The 26709-nt window shown below is 44.0% G+C and overlaps 1 protein-coding gene across 1 annotated transcript in view; it reads left to right on the top strand.

The window, feature by feature from the left end:
- Nucleotides 1-4512: 4512 nt before the first annotated feature.
- Nucleotides 4513-26709, top strand: part of RABGAP1L (RAB GTPase activating protein 1 like) — a 560046-nt gene continuing 537849 nt past the window's right edge. Inside the window, exon 1 of the mRNA XM_077824229.1 lies at nucleotides 4513-4721. The gene's annotated coding sequence lies outside the window, so the exon portion shown is untranslated. The remainder of the gene's footprint in view (nucleotides 4722-26709) is intronic.

The following is a 26709-nucleotide window of genomic DNA, read 5'->3' on the forward strand; positions in this document are numbered from 1 at the left end:
GGAATGTTGTCCTTTTCTATATTAAAAAAAAAAGCCTCTAGAAACACATCTCACTGATGTTACTGGATTTTTTAATCTCACAATAAGCTTATTTGAACTATCAATGAAGTTATCTGCTTGAGGATCTGGATATATTAAGAAGAGACATCTTACTATGACATGAAAGTAATAGTCTAAGTTTGAGACTTTCCATAGCTAGGAAAAATTATTTTTCCACTGTCATATGGTGAGTATGTCAATGCTTAATAGTTTGGGATATATTCAGTTTTAATATTGAAACATACAGTCTCTCCTTCTTTTATTATGTAAAATTCTGTGCCCACACATGAGATAAAGACCACAGTGGTATCCAAATGTGATGAATGCCAAAAGTAGAAAAAATATTTCATACAAATCTATGAAACACCTGGGCTATTGGGGGATATTGTGGTCTGCTGTGTCAAGCAATTTAGAAGCAAGTAACCGCAGGAAATCTATTCTCAATGGCGGTGGAGAGCATGTACAAATGATGCTGTTGATCTCTTACAAACATGAAAGATGTAGGCTGACTCCTGTTGCCTTATTTTCGGAAGAGCTTGGCGAATGCTTTCAGAGAAAATTGCAAACCAAGTGGGCTCCATTACAACAAAAGGAAACACAGGAAAGTCAGTAAAGGCTTTTGTTTAGAAAAAAAATGATTAGTAGCCCCAAATAACAAAGTTAATTAAATCCTTTTTCTTTTACTGGAGGTGCTGTGGATCAGGAAATTCCCAAGCATCTTTTCTGGCTGAATTTTTTTTGAGAAACTGTACCGCATTACTAGATTAAAAGCCTGATCCTGCAAGATCTTGACTGTACCAGACAGTCCCTGATGTCTCCCAAAAAAGGCCTAGTCCAATGCCCATTGATATCAATTTAAAGACTCCTATTGATTTAAACAGGCACTGGACCAGCCCTTAAATATACACTATCTAATGGAACATCAACTGCTCCAAATCCAGGTCTTATATTGCTGCTCCATTAGAGTACACAATTTAAATGTGGGATATGGAAGTGCACAGGGAGGGACTAAACAGAGGCTAATGAAGAAGGCAGGAAGGTGAAGGCTAGAATATCAATCTCCAGATCCTTGTCCTAAATGAGAGTCTTTCCATTGACTTAATTGGATTTTGGATTGGGCCCTACACACTAATGCATCAGCTCTAGTGATGAATACCAATGGCTGGGAAGCACTACTACACTTTAATTAGAAAAAAAGTATTTTCAGAAAAAGATAGTAGCATTTTAAAGACAAAATAAATTGAACACACAAAGCTAAGTATGGCTATTGCATTAGAAAGGTAAACTGAGGTGCACTACAAAATAACAACAAGGAATTTAAGGCATGTGTTACTGTATTTTCATTGCAAATTAACTATTATTTAATCATATCCTTCGCTATTGGTATGCACTACAAAATAACTAATAGAGAATAAATGATATTAAAATGTGATATGTATTTCATATTAATGTTAATGAATGGTGTTTGAATTACAAAATAACCAATCCACAGTCAACTGCATTAATAGATGCTACGCAATACAAATTAGATGATTATGAATAAATTTAATTTATAATTGATTATATGAATTGCAATTTAATTTAATAGCAATTGACTGTATTCTTTGGCACCATTATCAGTGAATGATTACTGTCATTAACTATTGATTACATGCATTAAAACACCAAAAGGAATATCTCAGAAGTTTTATAGATGATAAAATAATTATTCTGCTATATTTCTGTAGTCTTTGCAACTGCAGGGAAAATATCTGTTTCTTCTTAGTGAAGCCAATATGAAGGTTGCAACTTAATTATATTAAAATGTAAAGATCAAACAAGATTATTAAATAAATAATCCTACAAAAGGCTGTAGCAAGCACCTCAATAAACCAAATCATTAAAAGGGAACTCAATGTACTCTAAGTGCCAGATCCTGGATGCTGTGCAAATCAGGGATATGGAAACAGGACATGAAATTTAACTTTGTACTCTCCTGATATTGCCACATGTCTGTGTCTAACCACAGGCCAGGTTGGAACAGCCTGAAGACTGCTCTAACTTATGCCAACTGAAAATAGCCACCATAGGTCAAAAAGACAGCTGGCACTCAGCATCGTTTTAGAGAGGTATCAGTCATACTTCCTTTCCTCTGGCCATGACCTTTTCCCTATGAACGGCCAGCTTTAGTGCCAATTTATGATGCCAGTGCAGTGCAAAGCAGCCCTTCCTCACTATAGAACCTGGGTCTATGACTGTATATTCAAAACTTGCTGTCCTTTTCTTACAGTATATGAATAATCATTCATCTGAATGGAATGTTTGGATGTGTCAATTTTTTCTAGTCACACTAAATAAGTTCAAACAACATCAGGATCTTGAAAAAAATCACATTTCCATGTGTAAATGCTGTATCTATTATTGTTACAGTAACTCTTACGGTCTTGTCTGCACTAGCTTTTTCCCTTAAAATTTCCCCCCCAAGAACATACTGGCAGTCTCTTGTATGTTTATTAGGGTTGTTTAGACCTGTTGAACTATCCAAAAGCATAGAATTTTGGCCATAGGATCGCCATAGTTGCTAATCCCCTGTCCAAGATCCCCATCAGTATACCCAGGTTCCTTGCATGGAAAATCAGTGTAGAACTAGCTTCTGTGGAGAGAAACTAGTGTAGAACATTGCATAAATAAGATATCCCTGCACCATCTTTTCTAAATCCTACCTAATTATATAAATCATGTGCCACCTCTACAAATTTGCTGCCTTATGTTAATTGGAAAAATCTGCCCCATCCAGCCCACAGTCATTCACACAATAAATAGTCATTATTAAGCATTCTGGAGTGATGCTTCTTATAGGGTGATCAGATGTCCTGATTTTAAAGGGACAGTGCTGATTTTTGGGTCTTTTTCTTATATAGACTCTTATTACCCCTCACCTCTTATCTGGTCACCTTAGCTTCTTAACACATTGCTGTTCTAGGCAACCACCCTTGATCTATCTTTGAGGCAGAAGCAGCCCTGACAAGCTCTATAATATGTATATTTAATTTTAATTACAATTTATTTTTTATAGCTTGTTTCAGCATAAAAGGAGAATAAGTGTGAAAGAAATAGAGAAAGGAAACCAACAGAACACTCTCCAGTTACATAAATGGATATATAATTGTTGATGGGTCAATAATCAGAAACAAATTGGTATCATCTGCTGGAATTATAGGGCAATATAATCCCCCCCTATGTTGAGCCATTATGTACTTGATCCAGCAGGCCCAGAGGCAGTTGAAGGTCAAGCACAAAAGTAGAAAGGCACTAATTTACTTGGGGCATGGGAGAATGGGATAATCAGTAGCAATTGACTTTTTTGGAAAGAAGTGAAGGTTTTATGCCGCTCCATGTTTGACATTCTCCAATGTCCCTGACATGGATCCCTGTCCCCCACAGCAAGTAATAACGGGAAACTATATAGGATTAGGATACATACATTAATGACTTTCTCACTTGTCAGAAATGTTACAGGTGGAGCTGCACAAGCTTTGGCAGCTATGGGAACAGGTGGCTGCCAGGGCTAGAAAGGAAGGTTATGAGACTTACAGACACCTGCACCACAATTGCATTAAAGCAAGTGTTCTCATTATTTTCACAGCAGCTGTAGCAGGAAGCACTTTAATTTGCAAGAGCTGGAAGTACTGTGTTTGACACCCACCCTGAGGACTTGCATCGGGAGTTTGCAAATCAGCTGACAGCAATGCTTAATTTGTAATGAGAGGTGCCAGGGCTAAAACACTTTTTTTCATTCATAACTGATGCAGCAAGTCCAGAGATGCTAGGGCTATAAACTGCCAAGTCTAGAAGTGCCAGAGCTCAGCCCTGGCACATATTCAATATCGGGTGACAGACAGAAAACCACACCAGACTTGTTTCAAAGAGCCTCATGACTTGCACGCCAATCTCACTTAATGGGGTGTTTTTTTCGGAGGAGAGGGGCTGACTCTGGATTTTCTGACTCCTGTGGTTGGTAGTTACTCCTGCCATGCAGCAACGCGTGTCAGCAAGCAGCCACAAACGGCAAAGTTTTCAATTTCCTGAAGCTAGGCACCAACATAATTAGCCACACTAAGGCAGCTAGCCGCCCCCAGGCGCCTGGGGGCAAGGGGCTGAGCTGGCAGAGCCGCTCCTCAGGAGATGTGCGGCTACCCCCCTTGCAAAGCTCAGCTCAGACCAGTTATTTCAGGTGCCTAACCGCCACCCTGGAAAATACGGGGCTTCAGCGGCTCTCCCTGAGGAGCAACCCACAGCGCCCCCTTCATACGCGAGAGCAGTCCGCGCAGTAGGACACGCGGCTGCCCTGAACCGCCAATGACTGACGGGGCACGCGCGGCAGGCCCCTCAGTCAGAAGGCCGTAGATCGCCGCGCGCGCACCAACGAGCAAGAGGCAACAATAGCCGCTGGGGGCGCCCTCACACCGCCTTTTCCAAAGGCCGCCCTCGACGGCCGCTTGGCCTGCGTCTCTTGGACCCGCGCGCGCGCTCCGCTGTTGGAATGTTCGCCGTCCTCTCGAACCTCAGCGCGGCTGCGCGACTCCCAGCCCTACCCCCCGCTCCTCCTCGCTCCCTCCCCCCCACTTCTCGGAGTGCCGGTGTTGGAGTGAAGCCGGAACGGGCCGGGCAGCCGGGCTGGAGCACGCAGAGTTCTGCGACTGGTGAGCGAGGGGAAGGGGAACAACGTCTCGAGGTCCCGCTCCTGCGCTGTGCCTGGGCTGCCCCCTGTGTGCGGACGGGAGGAGGCGGTACCTCGCCCCTCTTCACCGGGCGGGGGGGGGGGGGCGCGAGCGGTTCTCTTTTGGGTCCGTTGGTGCCCGGAAAGGGGAGGGAGTTGCTTTCTTTCAGGTCCGCGAGTCTTTAGTCTCGCTTTGCCCTGTCCTGGGTGGGCGGCCTGAGCCTGTGACAGGCCCTCGTGACCTCGGGTGGCTTCTCCTGCCAGGGGGCGGCACTAGCTGTGACCTGCCGACATTGCTGCTGCCTCGGTGTTTGCGCGCCCCCCCCCCCCCCCCCCCGGTCCTCTCAGAGTCGCCGGCTGCGCCTCCCCTGCCCCGAAAGAAGAAGGAGGAGGAGGAGGAGACGCGAGGTGTGTGTGTGTGTTTTGGTGCGGGAGTTGCTGTGTCGTCCTGCTCCGTGTCCAGGTATTTCGTGTGTGTGTGCTTCCCTGCACTCCAGCGGTCCTTGGGTTAGTGCAGCTTTGCGGGGGTGTGTGTGTATGTGTTATGAAGCTGGCGTGTAATGGTAAAGTTGCTCGCCTCTTGAGCTGGGAAGGGGGGATTCGGTGGAAGAGTTCCTCTCTTCTCCTCGTAGGAAAAGCGAAGTCACTTCCCAAGTCTAAAACTAGCAAAGCAGCAGTCTGCATCTGTCTGTGTGTCTGAGGAGCACAAACACTTAATTGATACACACAGCAAAACCCTTCATGCACATGGAGACACTTTAAAAACTCCTTAAAACGTAATCCCAAATGAGGGAGTCGCTCTCTGAAGGAGTGAGACTTTGCACGTCTGCTCTACTGTATGTTTCTAAAGTGTGGCAATTACTTTAATCTCACTGTCAAGGGTTCAGGGCTGGGCTGTTTGCATTTGATTTTGTTGTATGTTAATTACATCTCATATAATTTTTCTTAGCAAGGGATTTTGAATGTTTTTCTGTTTTGAGCTATAGATATAAAGTACCAGCAGCTTTAAAAAAATAAAACCAACAACGAGAAAAAAAACCTTCTGTTTAAAAGAAGCCTGTGTAGAAACATTTCTCATGTTTTCATTTTCAAGCTTTAGCCAGCTTCATGATGATATTGATGACATGATGCCAAATCCCACTTTGGTAAAGAGCAGCTGCACCCCCTACCTCTTTCACAAACTTCCTGCCTGTTAGGATAGAAAGCAACAAATTCTGTTCTCCGCAAACCCATGTTACCCCACTGAAGTGTTCACTTGACTTAAGGAAACTCCCAAGTTCTGTATGTCAACGTGCTTGCATGTTTTGGGGACTTAAAATTCACTTTATCCTGTATGTAAAGCCATCAACGAAGTGTAACAAAGCGGCCGTGTACAAATGGATTTTCAAAAAGAAAATGAGTACTTGTGGCACCTTAGAGACTAACCAATTTATTTGAGCATAAGCATCCGATGAAGTGAGCTGTAGCTCACGAAAGCTTATGCTCAAATAAATTGGTTAGTCGCTAAGGTGCCACAAGTACTCCTTTTCTTTTTGCGGATACAGACTAACATGGCTGTTACTCTGAAACCGGATTTTCAAAATATAATTTTTTGCCTTTTTTAAGACATCTGCACATATTGAAGTTTTGGAATTGGTGATTTTAAGGTTAATGCCCCAATTCTGTAGGCTTCCCGTGTACATGTACTCACCTTGATACATTGTGAGTAGTCTTCAAAAGTTAAGCACATGTATAAATCTCTGCAGGACTGGGGCCAACGTTGTTTGTGCAGCACATTTGGATTGTATGGTACATCTGACATAATTAAACATCAAATGATACTGGTATGAGGTAAATGTGCAGTTTGAACTTGATTGGGCCTGGAATACTGACTGACTTGTTAGCACAGAACGGTCTGAATAGTGTTTCTAAAAGGTGAAGCTAAATCTGAAGAACTGATGGAAGTATTTAACTGTAATTTTCATAGAGATATGGTGGAATACTGAGCCTCATTTTGTTTAGAGGGCTGAATTCAACTTTAAATTTTGGTTCATGTGCTAAGGTGTGGGCCACATACAACCCATGTCTGCACTGAAGCCTCCAATGATGTCAATACGAGGCTTGCATAAAGATCAAGGGTACAATATGTTTTTCATTTTGTTACCAAACTTTTGCTTACCATCACTATTAGTTCCTTATTTTCGCTTTCAGCGTTACAGGGTGGGAAAATTTACTTGCATTTATGGTCACCTGTAGTTCTGCCCCTTGTTCCTCTCCTTCCCTATAGTATTTTTGCTTCAAGTTTCCTGTCTTTATGAATTAGTCTATGAAATATAAAGTGTTATCATTAGGCTTTATATTGTTAAAGGTATGTCTACACTATGGAATTAGGTCGAATTTATAGAAGTCGTTTTTTTTAGAAATCAGTTTTATATATTCGAGTGTGTGTGTCCCCACAGAAAATGCTTTAAGTGCATTAACTCGGCGGAGTGCTTCCACAGTACCGAGGCGAGCGTTGCACTGTGGGTAGCTATCCCACAGTTCCCGCAGTCTCCGCTGCCCATTGGAATTCTGGGTTGAGATCCCAATGCCTGATGGGGCTAAAACATTGTCGCTGGTGGTTCTGGGTACGTATCGTCAGGCCCCCGTTCCCTTCCTCCCTCCGTGAAAGCAAGGGCAGACAATTGTTTCGTGCCTTTTTTCCTGAGTTACCCATGCAGACGCCATACCACGGCAAGCATGGAGCCTGCTCAGGTAACCGTCACCGTATGTCTCCTGTGTGCTGGCAGACGCGGTACTGCATTGCTACACAGTAGCAGCAACCCATTGCCTTTTGGCAGCAGACGGTGCAATACGACCGGTAGCCATCATCGTCATGTCCAAGGTGCTCCTGGCCACATCGGCCAGGAGCGCCTGGGCAGACGTGGGCGCAGGGACTAAATTTGGAGTGACTTGACCAGGTCATTCTCTTTAGTCCTGCAGTCAGTCCTATTGAACCGTCTTATGGTGAGCAGGCAGACGATATGGATTGCTAGCAGTCGTACTGCACCATCTTCTGCCAGGCAGGCAAGAGATGAGGATGGCTAGCAGTTGTATTGCACCATCTTCTGCCGGGCAGGTAAGAGATGAGGATGGCTAGCAGTCGTATTGCACCATCTTCTGCCGAGCAGCCATGAGATGTGGATGGCATGCAGTCCTTCTGCACTGTCTGCTACCAGCCAAAGATGTAAAAGATAGATGGAGTGGATCAAAACAAGAAATAGACCAGATGTGTTTTGTACTCATTTGCTTTCCCCCCCTCCCCTGTCTAGGGGACTCATCCTGCTAGGTTACACTGCAGTCACTCACAGAGAAGGTGCAGCGAGGTAAATCTAGCCATGTATCAATCAGAGGCCAGGCTAACCTCCTTGTTCCAATAAGAACAATAACTTAGGTGCACCATTTCTTATTGGAACCCTCCGTGAAGTCCTGCCTGAAATACTCCTTGATGTAAAGCCACCCCCTTTGTTGATTTTAGCTCCCTGAAGCCAACCCTGTAATCCCTGTCATCAGTCGCCCCTCCCTCCATCAGAGCAACGGCAGACAATCGTTCCGCGCCTTTTTTCTGTGCGGACGCCATACCAAGGCAAGCATGGAGGCCGCTCAGCTCACTTTGGCAATTAGGCATTAAACACCACACGCATTATCTAGCAGTATATGCAGCACCAGAACCTGGCAGAGCGATACCGGGCGAGGAGGCGACGTCAGCGCAGTCACGTGAGTGATCAGGACATGGACACAGATTTCTCTGAAAGCATGGGCCCTGCCAATGCATGCATCATGGTGCTAATGGGGCAGGTTCATGCTGTGGAATGCCGATTCTGGACTCAGGAAACAAGCACAGACTGGTGGGACCGCATAGTGTTGCAGGTCTGGGACGATTCCCAGTGGCTGCGAAACTTTCGCATGCGTAAGGGCACTTTCATGGAACTTTGTGACTTGCTTTCCCCTGCCCTGAAGCTCATGAATACCAAGATGAGAGCAGCCCTCACAGTTGAGAAGCGAGTGGCGATAGCCCTGTGGAAGCTTGCAACGCCAGACAGCTACCTGTCAGTTGGGAATCAATTTGGAGTGGGCAAATCTACTGTTGGGGCTGCTGTGATGCAAGTAGCCCACGCAATCAAAGATCTGCTGATATCAAGGGTAGTGACCCTGGGAAATGTGCAGGTCATAGTGGATGGCTTTGCTGCAATGGCATTCCCTAACTGTAGTGGGGCCATAGACAGAACCCATATCCCTATCTTGGCACCGGAGCACCAAGCCGGCGAGTACATAAACTGCAAGGGGTACTTTTCAATAATGCTGCAAGCTCTGGTGGATCACAAGGGACGTTTCACCAACATCAACGTGGGATGGCCGGGAAAGGTACATGACACTCGCATCTTCAGGAACTCTGGTCTGTTTCAAAAGCTGCAGGAAGGGACTTTATTCCCAGACCAGAAAATAACTGTTGGGGACGTTGAAATGCCTATATGTATCCTTGGGGACCCAGCCTACCTCTTAATGCCATGGCTCATGAAGCCGTACACAGGCAGCCTGCACAGTAGTCAGGAGCTGTTCAACTACAGGCTGAGCAAGTGCAGAATGGTGGTAGAATGTGCATTTGGACGTTTAAAGGCGCGCTGGTACAGTTTACTGACTCGCTTAGACCTCAGCGAAACCAATATTCCCACTGTTATTACTGCTTGCTGTGTGCTCCACAATATCTGTGAGAGTAAGGGGGAGACGTTTATGGCAGGGTGGGAGGTTGAGGTAAATCGCCTGGCTGCTGGTTACGCGCAGCCGGACACCAGGACGGTTGGAAAAGCACAGGAGGGCGCGGTACGCATCAGAGAAGCTTTGAAAACCAGTTTCACACCATAGCCTGGCCCGTCATGGAAGTTCTTTGTTTCTCCTTGATGAAACCCCCCGCCCCTTGGTTCACTCTACTTCCCTGCAAGCTAACCACCCTCCCCTCCTCCCTTTAATCATTGCTTGCAGAGGCAATAAAGTCATTGTTGCTTCACATTCATGCATTCTTTATTCATTCATCACACATTCATCACACAAATAGGGGGACGACTACCACGGTAGCCCAGGAGGGGTGGTGGAGGAGGAAAGGAAAATGCCACACAGCACTTTAAAAGTTTACAACTTTAAAATTTATTGAATGCCAGCCTTCTTTTGTTTGGGCAATCCTCTGTGGCGGAGTGGCTGGTTGGCTGGTGGCCCCCCCACCGCGTTCCTGGGCGTGTGGAGGCTATGGAACTTGGGGAGGAGGGTGGTTGGTTACACAGGGGCTGTAGTGGCAGTCTGTGCTCGGGCTGTCGTGGCAGTCTGTGCTCCAGCTGCCTTTGCTGCAGCTCAACCATACACTGGAGCATACTGGTTTGGTCCTCCAGCAGCCTCAGCATTGAATCCTGCCTCCTCTCATCACGCTGCCGCCACATTTGAGCTTCAACCCTGTCTTCAGCCCGCCACTTACTGTCTTCAGCCCGCCACCTCTCCTCCCGGTCATTTTGTGCTTTCCTGCACTCTGACGTTATTTGCCTCCACGCATTCGTCTGTGCTCTGTCAGTGTGGGAGGACTGCATGAGCTCAGAGAACATTTCATCACGAGTGTGTTTTTTTTTTTTCTTTCTAATCTTCACTAGCCTCTGGGAAGGAGAAGATCCTGTGATCATTGAAACACATGCAGCTGGTGAAGAAAAAAAAAGGGACAGCGGTATTTAAAAAGACACATTTTATAAAACAGTGGCTACAGTCTTTCAGGATAAACCTTGCTGTTAACATTACATACATAGCACATGTGCTTTCGTTACAAGGTCGCATTTTGCCTCCCCCCACCACATGGCTACCCCCTCAACCCTCCCCCCTCCCTGTGGCTAACAGCGGGGAACATTTCTGTTCAGCCACAGGCAAACAGCTCAGCAGGAACGGGCTCCTCTGAATGTCCCCTGAAGAAAAGCACCCTATTTCAACCAGGAGACCATAAATGATATCTCACTCTCCTGAGGATAACACAGAGAGATAAAGAACGGATGTTGTTTGAACGCCAGCAAACATACACTGCAAAGCTTTGTTGTACAATGATTCCCGAGTACGTGTTACTGGCCTGGAGTGGTAAAGTGTCCTACCAGGAAGGATGCAATAAGGCTGCCCTCCCCAGAAACCTTTTGCAAAGGCTTTGGGAGTACATCCAGGAGAGCTGCGAATGCCAGGGCAAATTAATCCTTTCACATACTTGCTTTTAAACCATGTATAGTATTTTAAAAGGTACACTCACCGGAGGCCCTTTCTCCTCCTGCTGGGTTCAGGAGGCAGCCTTGGGTGGGTTCGGGGGTACTGGCTCCAGGTCCAGGGTGAGAAACAGTTCCTGGCTGTCGGGAAAACCGGTTTCTCCAGTTGCTTGCTGTGAGCTATCTACAACCTCATCATCATCTTCTTCTTCTTCTTCGTCCCCAAAACCTGCTTCCGTGTTGCGTCCATCTCCATTGAAGGAGTCAAACAACATGGCTGGGGTAGTGGTGGCTGAACCCCCTAAAATGGCATGCAGCTCCTCATAGAAGCGGCATGTTTGGGGCTCTGACCCGGAGTGGCCGTTCGCCCCTCTGGTTTTCTGGTAAGCTTGCCTCAGCTCCTTCAGTTTCACGCGGCACTGCTTCGGGTCCCTGTTATGGCCTCTGTCCTTCATGCCCTGGGAGATTTTGACAAAGGTTTTGGCATTTCGAAAACTGGAACGGAGTTCTGATAGCACAGATTCCTCTCCCCATACAGCGATCAGATCCCGTACCTCCCGTTCGGTCCATGCTGGAGCTCTTCTGCGATTCTGGGACTCCATCATGGTCACCTCTGCTGATGAGCTCTGCATGGTCACCTGCAGCTTGCCACGCTGGCCAAACAGGAAATGAGATTCAAAAGTTCGCGGTTCTTTTCCTGTCTACCTGGCCAGTGCATCTGAGTTGAGAGTGCTGTCCAGAGCGCTCACAATGGAGCACTCTGGGATAGCTCCCGGAGGCCAATATCGTCGAATTGTGTCCACAGTACCCCAAATTTGAGCCCGCAAGGCCGATTTAAGCGCTAATCCACTTGTCAGGGGTGGAGTACGGAAATCGATTTTGAGCCCTTTAAGTCGAAATCAAGGGCTTCATCGTGTGGACGGGTGCAGGTTTACATCGATTTAACACTGCTAATTTCAACCTAAAGTCCTAGTGTAGACCAGGGCTAAGATTCTAATGAGATTAATAGGGCACGGGAATTCTCAGTCATTGTTTCAGCCTGTCTGCAGATTCAGGAAGAGAACAGTACATCAGCTACTCTTAGGTTTCAGAGTAGCTATTCTTAGTTCATGATTGAAAGGTTATCTTTGCAACTGGTAGGGCAAGAACCTTTGTTTTTACTGAAAACTCAGATTTTGCAGAATTTGAATATTCTATGTGGGCCATATAAATACACAAAGTGGAACAGATCCAGCCCGTGGTCTGGTTGTTTGATGTTTATGACATGTTAGACAACTTACACATAACATCCTTATGTAATTATGATATTTGGAACATGTTAATTCCATTGACTATCCAAACACCATTAGTTTCCTTTCTTTTCTGGTGGTGGTATAATTCAACCTGTGCTTCATTGGCATTTGTTTAGTAACACATCACTTGTGAATCTGTGTCTTTCACTTTTATTCCCTTTTTTGCCTGTGTAGGTCTTTGTTCTTGAAAGATATTAGCAAGTCTTAAGTAATCTAGCTGGTAGCACCCCCTGGGGCTTGTACGCTTTTTAATGTACACATTTGAGCCCAAGAATACAAAAAAGTCTCTTTCTCAAATGCTTGTAAGCAGTGAGGACCGCAGAGCCCAGGCTCCGGCCTCAGCCCAAACGTCTACACAGCAATTTTCCGCCATTGAGCCCAAGGCCCTCAAACCCAAGCTAGCTATGCCCATGCTGTGGGTCTTTTATTCCAGTGTAGACATACTCAAAAAGGTGTTTCCCAGATGCCACTCTTCCTTCTTGGTGGTGACCTATGTGCTTTCTTCCATCTCCTAAGGTGTTTAGTATTAACTAACTTTTCTTAATTTAAAAAATATTTTTATTTTCCACTGTTGCAGGTACTGTAGTCTTGGGTTGTTCTTCTGTTCTCAGCCTTGTTTCCGCAAATACGGACTTCATTTTGACTTCATTCCCATTGTGTTGCCCCTTCTTCTTTGTAGCTGTTAGGCCATGGGGCTCATGGCTGATACTGGTAAGAAAGCTAGCTTTTGACTTAGTGGTAACTTTGGCATTCCAAGACGCAGGGATGACTCTGTTCAGTGTCTATGAGGTATAATGAAGAGCATGGTCCCAACCAGTGCTCTCTCTTTTTCCTTCACTCTAGGAAAAGGATCAGGATGGCCTTCTCAAACTCCTCCTATTAATAGAGGCTCCTGTAACAAAGTTGACTAGTGTCCTCAGTAGTGTCGAATAGCCACTCAGTCTGGACACAAATCACAAGTAAATTAATTGTATGCAGTGTTGTTGTAGCCGTGTCGGTCCCAAGATATTGGACAGACAAAGTGGATGAGGTAATAGCTTTTACTGGCCCAACTCTCACTAGCAGAAAATAGTCCAATAAAAGATATTATCTCATCTACTTTGTCGCTCCAGGAAACTACTTGTAATCTAGAAAGAAGAAATACATTTACAAGTTTCTAACATAAAAATGTTAGAATCTGAATAAATGTAAGTTAAGCTATATAATTGCTTAAATAAATGTGTACAGATAAAATGTATCTTCCTGGTTATCAAAAAATAGTACCAAATTTAGTGTGAAGGCTATATTTTAGTTGTAAATCACCGTGTTTTAATGGTTACCAACCAGTGAGAATCATCTTTTCTTTAGGAAAATAACTAAAAAATATTAAATGCAAGACATAATTTAAATCATTTTAATGAAAGTTTCCTGCTTTCTTCTTGAAATTATGATTAAAATTAGTGATTTAAATTGCTTTGATTTAAATCAATCTACCCTGCCTCCTTTATATATCCTAAAGCAGGGGTAGGCAAACTACGGCCCGCAGGCCGGATTTGGCCCGCCAGCCATTTTAAACAGGCCCTCAAGTTCCCGCTAGGGAGCAGGGTCTGGGACTTTTCCCGCTCCGGCACTCCAGCCAGGGAGCAGGGTCAGGGGCCGCTCAACGTGGCTCCCAGCATTCGGCTCATATGCACTCCAGTGCCCACCTCTGGTACTCCAATGGGAGCTGCAGGGGCGGTGCCTGCGGATGGGGCAGCGTGCAGAGCCACCTTGCTTCACCTCTGCATAGGAGCCAGAGAAGGGACTTGCTGCTGCTTCCAGGAGCTGCTTGAGGTAAGCGCCGCCCAGAGCCTGTATCCCTGAGCCTCCCCCCTGTGCCCCAACCCCCTGCCCCAGCCATGATCCCCCTTGCGCCCACCGAACCCCTCGATCCCAGCCTGCAGCACCCTCCTGCAGCCCAAACCCCTCATCCCCAGCTAGAGCCTGCACCCCAACACCCTGCCCCAGCCCTGATCCCCCTCCCATCCTCCGAATCCCTCGGTCCCAGCCCACAGCATTCTCCTACACCCCAAACTCCTCATTTCCAGCCCCACCCAAGAGCCCACTGTGACGTTGCACCCCATAATGCTTTATGGAAATATACTTATTAATGTAAGTATGACACAACTGGAATATCTTTTATGCTATGTATGCCATGTAATACCTCTCTGCAAAGGTTATGATCTACTGAATATATTCATCCTATTAGTATGCATGTATCATTCTTGTGTTTGAAGTTATGAATATTGGCTGTGCACTAGTTTGATTTTAAATAGCCTTAGTAAGTCATTTGGGCAGCTTCTTTAGAAAGGAATTTGCAAGTTAAGTGCCCAATCAAGAAACACTTAACGGACAATGGATCTTGGAAGGCTCCAATCCACATAAGAAGTCTACTTGAGGACGTTCAAGGTAGCATGTGAACAATGGCTGTTACCTGTGACCAGAAATAAGAGAGAAATACCCCCTTGGAATAGTGTAGGTGTTCCCTGGTGAGATAGATGCTGCTATGGGCTCACAAACAAGGACAGATCCATTGGTAGGTATATGTGTGTCTAAATCAACCAGGTATGACTCAGACCTAGAATGAGGTGTGCAATAAAATACATGCTTTAGTTAAACCAGAGTAATGGACTTGATTCAAAAATTACGGGGTGAAATTGTACAGTTGATGTTATGCACGAGATCAGACTTAATGATCATAATGGTCCCTTGAAGCCTGGAAATCTATGCATCTATAAAATACGGAAAATAGGGAGGGAGTGTTTTTTTTTTTTAAACTATCAGTCAGGTTTTCTCTAACCTCTGTTAAAACATATTTGCAATTAATGATGTAAGGAAGAAACAGTGAAACACCAGGTTTGGATGATAAGGCAATAACTTGTGTCTAAAATGAGTGACATAGCTTGTACTGAGATACAGGTGAAACCACCAATAGGAAATATGAACCAAAGTGTAACTATTTTTGTAACAACTAAAAGGAAAAATTTCAGGTAGAAACTTTCTTATACCTATGTTTTTTGTCTTTGGTATGCTCTAAATATAATCAAGGCCTCAAGTACTCTGCAGCAAGCTGGTCTTAAATGAATTAAATGTGAAACAGAATAATACAATCAGTACTGTAGCTCTTTATCTTGCTATTCAATTTGTTTCTGCTACATTTTAAGCCTGCCAGAAGCTTTTTTTTATTGATGCATAACTGCTTTGTAGAATTTTCTAGGGATGAAACCTAAAGATTTTGGCAGTTGAATTGTATGGTGTCTGGGGAGTTAGAGGAGACGTTTTGGAATTGTGGGATGAGCCCATTCAGCATTTAAGTTACCTTTACATTTCAGGCTTCTTAATCCATTGAGATAAATGGGATAGTTCTCAGAGGTGTGAACTATTATTTCAAGCTGCTTGCATACACAGAAAAACAGCATTGCATTGGCTTAAATTCTGCTCGCATGTTCGGGGTTGTCTTGGCCTGGTTTACACACACAGTGATCTCTGCCCCCCCAGTATTATTTTGGTTAGTAGTGAGATTCTTTGACTGAAAAAATTGCACCATTACAATGACATTGGTATGAATGCAGTTATACTGGGTTGTGAATATGCCTTCTACTGGTATAGTTTATTCCCCTTCTCTTATAAAGGCACCTTCATGCAGTTGTAACTGTGTATACGCTATGGAATTTGAACTGATTTTAAAGCAATGCAACTTTTTGTGTGTTGACAAGTCTTTTACATCCATAAGGTTGTAACCTAATTTTCTGACTTGAAAGCTTGGATTCTGCCGCACCCTTTTGTGGAAAATACTGTAGAATGGTAGAATACCTCCTGAATAGAATGACACTAGCTGTTGTCATACCTTCTGTTGTCTTGTTAATAAGGCCATGCTTACCTTCTTTTAAAAATGAACTTAATGCTTATGGATAGTGCCCTACCAAATTCATGTCTGTGAAGAACGCATCATGAACCATGAAATCTGGTCTTTTTTGTGTACTTTTATCTTATACTATACAGATTTCATGGGGAGACCAGCGTTTCTCAAAATGGGAGTCCCAACCCAAAAGAGGGTTGTGGGGCAGTGGTGTGGGCACAAGATTTTTGTAAGGGGGTCGTGGTATTGTCACCCTTACTTCTGTGCTGTCAGAGCTGCATGGCTGGAAAGTGGCAGCTGCTGGCCACATGCGCAGCTCTGAAGGCAGTGCCCTGCCAGCAGCAGTGCAGAAGTAAGGGTAACAATACCATACCATAAAAAGAATATGAGTGCTTGTGGCACCTTAGACACTAACAAATTTATTAGAACATAAGCTTTCGTAGGCTACAGCCCACTTCATTGGATGCATAGAATGGAACATATAGTAAGAAGATATATACATACAGATAAGTTGGAAGTTGCCATACAAACTGAGAGGCCAATTAATTAAGATGAGCTGCTATTAGCAGGAGAAAAAAACTTTTGTAGTGATAATCAAGATGGCTCATTTAGACAGTTGACAAGAAGGTGTGAGGATACTTAACGTAGGGAAATAGATTCAATATGTGGAATGACCCAGCCACTCCCAGTCTCTATTCAAACCTAAATTAATGGTACCTAGTTTGCATATTAATTCAAGCTCAGCAGTGTCTCGTTGGAGTCTGTTTCTGAAGCTTTTCTGTTGCAAAATTGCCACCCTTACTTTTCTTTTACTGAGTGGCCAGAGAGGCTGAAGTTTTTGCCTGTTATGATTCCCTAAGTTAAGTATCTTCACACCTTCTTGTCAGCTGTCTAAATGGGCCATCTTGATTATCACTACAAAAGTTTCTTTTTCTCCTGCTGATAACTCAGCTTAACTAATTAGCCTCTCACAGTTTGTATGGCAACTTCCAACTTGTGTGTGTGTGTATATATATTGTGACAGGGTCGGGCTGGATGGCTACAGGAGAGTAATAGAAGGCAGATATATTAGCCCCAGGTTAAGTAGGTCCCTTTTCCCTGGGTAAAGGAACAGGGAAGGTTCCAGAACAATCAGGAACCTTCTAGAGACAAGGAAGACAGACAGGCTGATTAGAACACGTGCAGCCTATCAAGAAGCTGCTAGAATCAATTAAGGCAGGCTAATCAGGGCACCTGGGTTTAAAAAGGAGCTCACTTCAGTTTGTGGTGTGTGTGTAAGGAGCTGGGAGCGAGAGGTGCTTGAAGCTGAGAGTGAGAACACATACTGTTGGAGGACTGAGGATAAAGAAGGTGTTGGGAGGAGGCCATGGGCAAGTATTCCAGGGAGTTGTAGCTGTCGCACAGCTGTTCCAGGAGGCACTCTAGACAGCTACATGCCATAGGGCCCTGGGCTGGAACCCGGAGTAGGCTGGAATATCCCAGCAGGCCTGGGTTCCCCCCAAACCTCTCAACTCCTGGTCAGACACATCCTGGACTGTGGGTTCATGAAAACGGCCAAACTGAGGGCTGCCGTGAAGCTCCAAGGCGAGCAAATCCTCCAATAAGTGCAAGAGGAGGAACTTTGTCACAATATCTTCTTACTATATGTTCCATTCTGTGCATCCGATGAAGTGGGCTGTAGCCCACGAAAGCTTATGCTCTAATAAATTTATTAGTCTCTAGGGTGCCACAAGTACTCCTGTTCTTTTTGCGGATACAGACTAACACTGCTGCAACTCTGAATACCATACCATGCCACGCATACTTCTGTCTTCAGAGTTGGGTCAGGACCCCTACAGTTACAATATTATGAAATTTTGGATTTAAATATCTGAAGTCAATAAACTTGTGGATTTTTAAAATCCTCTGACCGTGAAATTGACCAAAATGGATCATGGGCTGTACTTACGGGGAAAAAATCGTCCATTCATGCACAGAAAAGGTAAAGGACAGGCAGTGATAGTACCTTCTAGTTTATTCCAGAACTTGAATTTGCATCCGGAATCATGATGGATGGATTTAAGTCACTCTTGTTGTGCATTTGTACTTTAGTTATTTTTTGTAAAGAGAGGCTAATTCTTATTGGTTGATAACCATTAAAACATGTTGATTGTCAAGTAAATGTAGCCTCTACGCTAAATTTGGTACTATTTCTTGCTAACCAGGAGGAAACATGGTCTGTATATGTTCAAGCAATTAAATAGCTCAACATACTTTTTTTTTCAGATTCTTGCACAGAATTTTTTTATTATGTCAGGAAATGATGAATGGTGCATTTCTTATTTACTAATTGGTTTTTTTGTTTTGCTCATAATTTGTGTTGAGCTGTGTTTGGACATTAGAATTAAATTAAAAATGCATGAAACCAGGATTTTAATTATTTTCTTAAATAAAATCTTATGTACAGGATACACAAGAAAAAATTTTATCAAAACAGGCAACTGATGTATTAAAAAAGGAATTATCTGTAGTTAGTGAATTTAACCGGTTGTTTCTGGTCACCGTGTTCTTGAAGTCTTTAAAACTAGTATATCTCATTCTCTCACACTAGCTTTTATTAATAGATTGGAAGAGGGAAAACAAGCTTTCCTGTTTCCAATTGATCTCTTAACGTTGAACTGAACTTGTAGAATGAACTGAAATAAAGAAAATATTCTCTCTTCCCTTGAAAAAGGCTGTCAAAAACTGGTTTAGCACTTCAACAATTGGTGATTCCAAGTGATTAGTCAATGACTACCACCAGTTCACTGATTTGACTTTCTTTAAAACTCTAGCAGCAAACAAGTAGTGGTTGGATAGTTTTTAATTTAATTTTTAGTTTAAACAATTGTAATAGATTACAGTAAGTTTGACTTCACACAGTTATTAAACTTCAAATTAAATTTTAAGTAACTTTATTTTTTGAAAAACAAAATTAATTTAATTAAAAAAATCAGATTTAAATCCACTCTGATCTCCACCTATTTTAGCTGAAAACTTAAATCCAGGTACAATAAGGGTAAAAAAGCAAATCCTGTAAGAAGTGCACCCAACATCTCACAAGCATGAGGGAGTTTATACCGTTACTTCTGGAATCAGAAAGCCAGTGAAAATGCTTGCAAAAAGTTCTAGGCCCCTTCTTTGGAAATTAGATCTATAGAAAGTCTTTTTTCCTGGTTATAGAAATGAATATGTGTGAGTACAGCACTGACGGATCAAGCAGAAACGAATCCTGTATTTCAGTGGCATGTTCTTTTTTTGGATAGCCTTCCGTGTTCAAAATATATTTTGAATGTCATATGGAGCCATTAAGTAGATGTAGAAACAAAAGTTTCTAAATGTTGCTGTTACTTTTTGAAGGATGAAAATCCAGTTTGGTGGTATGGGAGTTGCAGTATTTAATTTCATGGGTACTTGTTGTATCAAGCTTGCAAGTATAATCAATTCACTTCCGAATGGCATTTTTTGCCTTCCTATTGGCATACTGAAGATTTAGCCTTTCTCTTATCATCTGCTTTCCATTCTTCCATCACTGGGGGAGAGTTGGTAGGTATCCCGCCGCAGGAGGCTGCACAGGGTTCCCCTTCAGATTCCTCCATTGTTACTCAATTAGCCAGAGCAATTATTGTTGAGAAACTCATTCCTTTTGTGCATGGCCACAGAAGGGCAGAGAGCATTGCTTCAAAAATTATTGGCTCCTGCTGGCTAGGGAGTCAGAGTTGAGGACTGGAAATACAGCCCGGGTCTCCTGTATAGTACAGTGGAGTCACATCTTATGCGGGGGTTAGGTTCTAAAGTCAGCACGTAAGGTGAAAATTGTGTATAGTCAAAATTACTCTTGAAAATCCCTTAAGTCGCCCATAAAGTACAGTGTACTGTACATGGTTTTGTGTAGCCTGTACAGTAATATGTATACAGTAATCTACAGTATATAATGAGTACATAAGCAAAATACAATTTTACACTATTTTTAATTACATGAGAGAGAGACGGAAGAATGAAAGAATAAAAAAGGAAAACAGTAAACCTAACCACTCACCATACATCCTGGATATTCTTGCTAGTCTATGACGACTAAGACAATGGTGATGCAACGATGATGAATGGTGACTATGATGATTAGTACAGCGCCTGTATGATCGATGAAACGATGAAGATGGGTGCTGTACACACTCCGATGATTAGTCTTCCTCTTCCCCGACAACGCTATTGGGGGGTCCTCAGGGCTTGATGTCAATCCAGGAGATGGAGGTGACGGAGAACTTGGGTGATGGAGAGCGAGTCATAGATGAAGTGGTTGGCTCTGGTTCAGCTTGAGAAGTTGATTGTGCAGGCTCATCTGCTGCTGGTTTTTTTTTCTTGAAAAACATGGTGATCGGCAGCTGTCGCTGTTGTCTCTTGAGCTGCTCAAACGTTTCTTGATACGGTCTCAAATCGTCCGTAATACTACATGTGATTTTTGAGGCTTCGTTCCATAGAGGGATCGTATTCAGAAATTAAATCATTCACGTGTTTTGCTACTTGGAACACTTAAGCAAATTTATGAAGATTCCAACTTGCTTGCTCTTCCTGTTCGTGGTTGTCATCTTCATCTTCTGAAGATGATTTTTATCAATTCCTCTAACTCTTCGTTAGTTAATGTTTCTCTATAGCCCTCAATTAATTCTTCAGTTTCTTCCTCAAGGATGTCGATGAAGCCATTACCACCTGCTTGCTTGGCCATCTGAATAATGCGTTTTACTTCTTTGTCAATGGTCGGGAAACCCTTAAAATCATTCACACGTTCTTTTAATAGGTTTCACCAACATACATTGACTGTGTCAGGCTTGATTGCATCCATTGCCTGTTTAACGTAAGTGATGCAATCAGCAGTGTTGAAGGACTTCCAACACTCCATCACATTAAGATTGGGATCAGCATCCATAGCGCTACGTATCCATGAGAATGTAAGCCTGGGGTACGTGGCCTTGAAACAGCAAATCACGCTTTGGTCGAGAGGATGGAGGTGGTATGTGGGGGCGGGGGAAGATGACTTCAACATGGTTATGCGCACCGGGGTGCCTCAGGATGGCCAGGAGCATTGTCTACTATAAGTAACATTTTAAAGTCAAGTCCTTTCTCTTTGAGGTACCGCTTGACCACTGGATTGAAACACTTTTGGCACCAATCCAGAAATAATGCTGCTGTCACCCAAGCTTTTTTATTTCATTGCCAGAACACAGGCAGGAGATTTTTGTTCTTGCCTTTTAGGGCACGTGGATTTGTGGCCCTGAAGAGCAAGCCCGGCTTTATTAAATGCCCAGCCGCATTGCCACAAAACAGTGTCACACGGTCTTTAGCTGCTTTGAAGCCGGGGCTTGTCTTTCTGATTTCGAAATGTAAATGTGGTTGGGCATTTTTTTTCCAGAAGAGCCCAGTCTCGTCAGCATTAAAAACTTGTTCCGGAAGATAGCCCTTTTCTTCTATGATTTTCTTTAATTGTTCGGGATAGGCTTTTGCTGCCTCTCCATTGGCAGATGCAGCTTCACCAGTAGTCTGCACGTTTTTGAGGTTGAAGCGGTTCCTAAAACTGTTAAGTCAACCTTGGCTGGCATTGAATTCCTTCTCATCAGAAGGCTGTCCCTCTTCGGCGGGAGGTTTGAACAGCGCGTAGAGGCTAAGAGCCTTTTCTCGCAACGTATTGCCATCAATAGGCACACCTTTACGGTTCATATCTTCCAACCATAAGTTTAATGCCTTTTCGGTCTTCACTAAAGACTTATCATGCACCTGGCTCGTCGCTTTAGCAGTTATTGGAGCACTTGGTGCGACGGCTTGACGAATTTCTCTCTCTCGAATCTTGATGGCACGGATGCTAGATTCGTTGTGCCCATATTTACGCTCCACACTGGAGACCGACATACCGTCTCTCAGTAAATCTAACACAGCCAGTTTTACCTCCAGCGTTGGAACAGAACGCCGTTTCTTCGGTTGAGCACCAGATGAAGTAGTTGGCTTGCGTTTAGGGGCCATGTTGTACGAAAAATATGTATCTTTAAACACTAGAATCACACACAGCACGGCGAGATGCTTACACTATGAGAGGCATGCGGGAACTGAGACCAACTGAGGGAACAGCAGATTCACATCTCCCATCTCACGCTCACTCTGGGACATACGCTCATTGAGTGGAATGCTGGGCGGAATCGCCCGCACTATTTAAACTGTTATTTTTCTTTCTTTTTTTTTTGCTGAGTGCGTATAGTTGAATTTGCGTAAGTTAAATGCGTGTATGATGCGACTCCACTGTATTACAGAAAGCTGCTGCTATGTCAGTTCAGTCAAAAAATGTTTGAACAGATTAGTATTTCATTTGATAGTAGAGCAGTAAGTAAAGCAACTAAGCTGATCTGACTTAGCTTAGAATGTCTATCTGCAAAATCATGAGACGTTGACATAGTACAGGTTCTGCGGGGAAAAAGTAGCATGGCTGAAAGGTCTCTTGATCATAATTTGTAATACAAGCAAATATGGTGGGATAGTCTTATGGTGAAGTTACTTTTCCACAAAAAGGACCTTAGTATAGGCTGTGTTTCAGTGTGAAACTGTGATCTGCACATTACAAGACATTGGAAACTTGGGACTGTAGTTCACACTTCACCGTATTGGAATTCATTATGAGCCAGCTCCAGTGTCGTCTTATGTCTCGGGAATCACTTTGAAAAAGGACCCACAAGACAGATCGGGGCACCTGCAAGAAAGGAGGGATTCATCATCTTCTTCCTCAAAGGCAGCCTTGAGACATCTGCAAGACCATGGTACCCAATGTGGAGCTGGCCATTTGGCCTGCATCTTCCTGGTACAAGGGCAGGAGATTTCGAGTACTATACCATTTACTTCAATCTGTTTGGGGGATGGCCGTCAAATCCAGTACCTAAGGTATCAAAAGCAACAGTGCTGCAACTGTTTCTATCAGCCTTGCAGGCCTATGTGGCAACAATGAACTTGTTCTGTTTGTCCATTCTGGCGTTGCCTACTTCAGGAGTCACCAGGATTATCAATACCAACTGCTATTCTAGGCCCTTCCGCTTCTTGAGCACTGAGGCTAAGGTTGATGCCATTGACATCCTTGGTAATGAAGTTGGAACAGACACCATCATCAGGGCAGGAGGCTGTAGGTTTGGTAGAGGTGCACTACTCTATCGCTCCATGAATATTCTTCACCTTGTCACTGGGGATCTCGATACCTAGACTCTGCTTTGAGCCCACGCCAACTCCATTGTGGTCTTCGGCACCAATAAGAGGTGATTTCCTGAACTTTTTGGCAATGTGTCTGGTACCAACAATGCTCCTGGGTTGACTTGGCCATTTTATTGTTTGTTTGTGGACAAGTCAATATACTTTGTAGGCCCATCTGGTTGGGCTCCACCCAAGCCCACAGACTATATAGAGGTCTTCTCAGATTATGCTATAAAGTCTTTCAGTTCTTCTCTACCATGGTGGAAGAAATCTAGCAAATCCCTTAAGCAGCACCCTGCAGAGAGTCTCTCCACTCCTATAGAAAGGACAGACCATCTTGGCGCCTGATGTACTGTTCTCCTATGTCTTGCCATTTCTTGCAGTGCCCCTCCTGGGAATTGTGGAGTGCCTCCTGCTTACTTAAAGATAGGACTCGATTCCCATCTGCAAGCAGATCTCCCTACCCTCAAAGGGACCAGCCTATAGAGAATTCCCTATCAAGAATGCAGGAGGATGTCCATCCTCTCAAACCACAATTCCTGGAGGAGCATTTGTCAGAGCAACAACCTCTCTCTTGTGCGACAACCTTGGCTATACCCAGTTCCCTCCCTGCCACCTCAGGAAGATCAGTAGTCCCAGACTCCTCATCTCCCCTCCAGAAGACTTTAAATCTTACCAGGACCTGCTTTGAAGGGTGGCTTCAGCTCTGAGTATAGAGGTTGAACTAGTCTAGGAAGATACTCACATAACTACTCCAGAAAGGGTTGTCCTTCAGATTAATGACTCCTTATTACAATTTGTGAAGGTTTTATGATTAACCCCTGCTTTGCATCCCCCAAAGGCTAAATGTGTGGATAAGCATTCTGACGTACCTGCTCAGGGGTTTGAATGTGTTTTATTCACATCCAATGCCTAACTCTTTAATCATCACAGCTTCCAATGAGAGGTCGCTGCAGGGGAGGTCCAAAGCAACTTAGAAAGAAAAAGGTGAAAAGTCTGGATTTGTTAGGAAAGAGAATTTATTTGACTGCCTCGCTCCAAATGAAGATAGTGAACGCTAGTGTTCTTGGCAAAATATGATTTCCTCAGCTGGGAAGGGATGGCTAAGTTCTTTGACAAGCTCCCTGAGGACGCAAGGAATGAGTTCCAGGCCTTCCTCACTGAGGGTAGGTTGGTGGCAAAGACTTCATGTTACTTTCATGGCACTGGATGTTGCAGATGTCTTTTCTAGGCTACGGCCCCTTCAATAAGAAGGGGATCATGGTTACACAATTCTGGAATAGCACTAGACATTCAACATTCTATTGAGATGAGGACTTAACTTTTGGTGGACAGTTGCTATTCTCTGATAAGATAGATGAAGTCTTGCATTCTTCTAAAGACTTCCGTGCTACCCTCTGTCCTCTGGGAGCGTGTAACCCATTCACTAAGAAGTGCCAATACAAACCTTCTCAACGTTTATCAGCAAGAGCAGAGGCTGACATTCTATCCCTCAAAGGACCAGGACACCTCCAGAAGAAGACAGACCTCAAAAGAAGATATTGTCTAACTCCAGTTCAAACCAGTTGTCTCTGTCTCCGCCTGCGACAGAGAAGCAACCATTTGACTTCTTTGAGGGCAGTGACACAACTAGCAGCAATCTTCCTATTCCTTATCCTCATCTTGAAAACAGACTAGCTCTTTTCCTCAGCACTTGGCAGATGATAACCTCAGACAAGTGGATTGTAATTATTGTGGGTCTTGGATATTCAGATGAATTCTGCTAATTTCCCCCTTTCTTCACTCTCCCTCCATTTCCCTTTTTCAGGGACCAATCTCACAAAATTGTTTTCCTTCAGGAAATCTAGTCACTGCTTACCCTGGGAGCTACAGAGGAGTTTACTCCACTGTTTTAGGGACAGGGTTTTTACTCCTGCCATCTCTTAATTCCCAAAGCCAAAGGGGGACTGCAGTCCATACTCAATCTCTGTGCTCTCAACAAATTCATCAAGCATGTGGGTAACCATGTGGAATCTCTAGCATCGATCCTCCCTTCCCTGGATCAAAATAATTGGGTTGTTGTCCTCAGTCTTTGAGATGTGTATTTCCAATTATGGTGCTTCCTGGTCACAGAAAATATCTTAGGTTTGTTGAAAGGGATCATTAGTATCAGTATATAGTACTCCCCTTTGGCATCTCAACATCTTCCTTTTTTCTCCTGCAAACGTGTGGGAGTGGTGGCAGCATTCTTAAGGCGAAAGGGTATTCACATCTTCCCTTACCTCAACCACTGGTTGCTCCACGGGTCATCTGAGAGTCAGGTTCATTGTCACATCAAATTCATCATCCCCCTCTTCAGTCATGGGGGACTCATCCTGACTAAAAAACATCACTCATTCTTACTCAGAGAATTGAGTTCTTTGGGGTCCTGCTTGATTCTATGAGTTCAACTGCATTTCTGTATCAGCAGAAATTTCAGGTGATTCACGACCTGTGCCTGTCTCTCAGGACTCACCGATCCATTGTGGCTTGGACTGATCTGAGGTTGGTTGGCCGTATGTCCTCATGTACATAAGTAACCAAGTATGTCCGACTGTCTCTGCAAGGTTCGAATGTGGGTGAGATTAGTCTGTTGGCCCAGGAGGTGCCACTGAGACAAGTTTGTCTAACTACACCAACAGTGCTGAGGTTGTACAGTGGTGGATGAACCCAGGCAATGTGTGTGTAGGGGTCCTCTGTTCTCCCCCAGCCTTGGGAGTTGGCAGTTGTAACTGACTAATTTCTAAGGGCATGTCTACATGTACAGTGCTGCAGCGGCACAGCTGCATCGGTTCTGGTGAAGATGCTTTATGCTGACAGGCGAGAGCTCTGCCATCGGCATAACAAAACCACCTCCATGAGCAGGAGAAACTCTCCTGCCGACATAGCATGGTCCACATTGGCACTTACGTCGCTCTGGGGGGTCGTTTATTCCCACCCCTGAGTGACAACATTTCTGCCAACATAAGCTATAGTATAGATATAGCCTAATAAGCTGGGGTGCTCATATGAAGGGTTCTTGGGCTCAAGGCCTCTGATCACAGCATGAGGCAAATCTTCATATCAATGTCCTTGAGCTCTGAACAATCCACAAAACTTGCCAGGCTTTTCTCCTTCATATCAAGGGACTCTTAATACAGATTCTCATTGACAACGCCATTGCGATGTATTATCTGAATAGGTGGCGGTTGAAGGGGCGTGGTGCACCCTGCTGTGTCAAGGCAGTAAACTTTTGGGAGTTTTGCATTGGGGAAAACGCTTCACCTGGGGCTGCACACTTACCTGAAGTGCAGAACCAGCTAGATGACTTCC

This window comes from Eretmochelys imbricata, chromosome 8, assembly GCF_965152235.1.
Source record: "Eretmochelys imbricata isolate rEreImb1 chromosome 8, rEreImb1.hap1, whole genome shotgun sequence".
NCBI lineage: Eukaryota > Metazoa > Chordata > Testudines > Cheloniidae > Eretmochelys > Eretmochelys imbricata.